The sequence below is a fragment of the Solanum tuberosum genome, unplaced genomic scaffold, assembly GCF_000226075.1.
Source record: "Solanum tuberosum cultivar DM 1-3 516 R44 unplaced genomic scaffold, SolTub_3.0 scf00017, whole genome shotgun sequence".
NCBI classification, from domain to species: domain Eukaryota; kingdom Viridiplantae; phylum Streptophyta; class Magnoliopsida; order Solanales; family Solanaceae; genus Solanum; species Solanum tuberosum.
In genome coordinates this window covers 1,540,562-1,544,430 of record NW_006238943.1, presented here as the reverse complement: position 1 = coordinate 1,544,430, position 3,869 = coordinate 1,540,562, and positions in this window count along the sequence as shown.

Sequence of the window (3,869 nt, the reverse complement as noted above, 5' to 3'; positions counted from 1 at the left end):
TTAAAATTGTTGTCTGTAGTTGAAATCACGTTTAGGATTTGATGAACTCTAAATCACGCTCCAATGGTAGAATCTAAGAGAATTACTAGAGGTATCCAACTTAATCAACAATTTTCTATTTTTCAATATCACAATTTTCTACTTAGAACACAAATAACGATAATTTTGTATTTCAATTTGCTTATTTTGTATTTCAATATCACTTTATCTACAAACAAGTTCTACTTTTTTTTTTGTATTCACCATAATGGTATACCAACAAAGTCACATTTGTATTTCAATTGAAATGAGTATTTATTGTGCTCATTTTGTATTTCAATCTCAATTTTCAATGACAACATATTTCTTTTTTATTATGTTTTCATCATAATTGTATACCAATAACTTTTATATTTTATGTGCTCACTTTACCATTCAAATTAAAATTGAATATCATATTGTGGTGCGTATTTTACTGTGATCATTTTGTATGTAACTCTCACATTGTATTCAGAAAAATTTGTATTTTTTTTTTGTGTTCATCATAATGACATACCAACAAAGTCAATTTTGTATTTCAATTGATGTGAGTATTTATTGTGCTCATTTCGTATTTCAATCTCAATTTCAATGACAACAAGTCTGTATTTCTTTTTATTATGTTTTCATCATAATTGTATATCAACAACTTTTGTATTTTATGTGCTCACTTTACCATTCAAATTAAAATTGGTATTTTACTTTCAAAGTGAAAACTAAAAATTGTATTCCAGTGATCAAAATTGTATTACATTACTGCCAAATATATATTTCTTTTATTCATATTACAAAAATATTATTCATTGTTTCACAATATAATCTAATTATTACATATGAATATGTTTAAAGAAAGATACAAGATTCTGATAAAAGAATAGCATACATAATAAAAATAATACAATATGTTGAGGAATTAATGATACAATATTCTAAAAAAATACAAATTGACTGTGAAAGAAATATGATACATCTATGTTTAAGAATTACAAATCAATTTGGCATACCAACTGGAATGACTACAAACTAAAAAATATTACAATGTTCTTAGTAAAAATATAAATGTTGAGTAAAAGAAAAACAATTGACAAACAAAAATTAATATGAATACAATTTTTGCAACCTTCTTCTCCATTCTCTCATTCTTTGCATCCTTTTTCTCCGATTCTCTCTCTTTTTTTCTTCTTCTTCACGAAAGTCGATTTTGGTTCTAAAATCTGATCTGTTGAAGCCATGGTTGGATATAAAAAAAATGTGATTTAATCAAATTCATTTCAACAGAAATTGAGTATTATCAATGAAAATTTAAAAATCAATACTAGAAATTTGATGAACAAGTGGGATGAGTTCTTTGTGTTTTTTTTTAAAATTTGTATTTAGTTTTGAATTTTTGTAATTGATGAGACTTTTAAGCAATTGTTCCTTTTTAAAAAATTCTCTCCCCTAAATTTCTCCTTTCTATTATTTAATAATTGTATTCTTTAAATAAAACAAATAATAAAAACTTAAATAAGATACATATTAAACTAAAATTCTGACATTTTTACTAAATATTAAAAGTATTGACAATGAGTCCTATTAAATGTTAAAATATTGACATTTTGAAAAATTTCCCTAAAAAAAATTCATGTCAAATAGGAAGAATTAGACCAATTTGACATGAATTTAGTGCTCAATTATGAGCAAATATGAAGAACATGATACTGAAAATTTTAATGTGCAATTTTTTTTTTTAATTTTTAACATTTAATTTTTTATGTGAAAATAAAAATGACATGGAATTCTACAAAATGACGTGGAATTCCATGTGTAAGCGGTTGTGCTACACTCACACACATAGAATAAGAAAGGGGTTTAAAGTATTGCGTTTTAGTGAGTTTAAGGGTTTAATTGGCAAAGTCGTAAGTATAAGGATCCAACTGACAAACGAAGCCAAATATAAGGATCTCCCAGGTCATTCTGCCTAATTATAAAGAATAAATCTTTTTATATTGAGATCGATCTCTTCAACTCTTTTTATGGCAAAAATGTTATGTACACTTTATATTTATTTATGATGTAATTGTACTAGTTAACAATCTTATATACATAATATCATTTGTAGTGTAATGTATCTTTATATTTGATTTTAATATATGCTACTCTATCAATCGATCAACTCAAATATTTTTGGAATCAACATCTTCAACTCTTTTTCACCAACTTGACGTTTTGACCTTTTGACCTTTGTAATAGTGGGAGAATCAAAATTTTCAATGAAGAAATTTAGAGCGAACTAAGTTCACAAATAAATCCAAAAGATCCAAAATCTACAATTAAAACATGATTCTTTTTATTCCTTCAAAAAAAGACATGTTTTTTTTTCTTTCTAGTGCGGTTTATTCTGCTTTGTATGAATTTTTCAAGAAAATAATGTCTTGTCCAATAGAAATTTCGTCTATTATTTTGGTGGTCGATTATACAATGTAAATTATCCATAAAAAAGCCCACCCATCAATAGTGTGTATCCACTAAGCAATAGGATTCTCTAATTGATGATCAGGACGAAAGCCAAATGGTATATATATGTGAACCTTTAAAGATAACTTATGGACGATCCATATTTCCCTTTACATCTTTCTTCTTTGATTTTTCAATATTATAGACGAATATATAAACATGGTAAGACAAATGACACGTCATTTGAATTTTTATAGTCTTTTATTCGGTGTTTAATAATTATAGTAGAGTTCGATTAATTTGGATTTCAATCAGATATAACCTATTTGGAAGTAGTGATCCTTGTCAAGAATTTTTTCATACCCAAAACTCAAAATCGAGATATCTAATTAAAGAAGAAGTTGTATACATTGTGTCAAATCCTTTTGATGATGACCTTTGAGTTAAAACATTGCATGTCTGATTTCTTATAGCCCAACTTAAAGTAGCGCGTTGTGTTATAATCAAACATCTCCGCGTCCCCACAAAGAAATATATGTGCGTGGCCGTGGCGCCATTGCGCAGCATACGCAAAAAGTTGTTTTACCTTTTGCAACCCATACAATTGCGATGGAATAAACCAAAACAATAGTTTTATTATTAATATGCCTATGATATATTTCAGGGCAGAGCTAGGTAACATTGAGAAGGTTCATTTAAATCTCTTTCGATAGAAAATTACACTGTTTAATTATGTATGATTAACTTTAAAAGTATATATAGTAGATGTTGAATTCCATTTAACTTTTTTCATGCGTTTAATTTTTTATATTTTAATCTTATTTAGTGAAAAAATTGACTCAGTTCCACTAGATATCTACTAGTAGGTAGATTATCTATTAGACAACAACTTCTTGTTGTTAGGCACTCATCATAAGTAAACAAACAATTTTCTAAAGTGGTTCTAGGTATGTATATATATCGAGATAAAGATAGACTCAAAATTTTGAATAGTTTATAAAAAAAATTACAATAATTTCAAGATATTGTATAATATGTTAAGTTCACGATTAAATATTTTTGGATAGTTATAAAGCCAAAAATCTCACTTAGAACATTCAAGATTTAATATATTAATATGTATAAAAAGTAAATTTTGACCTATATACATTATATAATATTTATCAAACAATGAAACAACTTTAGATTAAAGTAAACAATAAAATATATAGTAAAAAATGTTTCTACACCTATTATAACTATACCAATTCTAATAAATATATATCAATTCTTGAAAATTCTTAATTAACAATATTTCTTCTTATTAGTACTTCATTATTGTGAGGTGTAGATAGAAGATATATACCCAAAAGAGGATCACATATATCCTGAGGTGTATTCCTTATCCCCAGCATATATATATATATATATATATA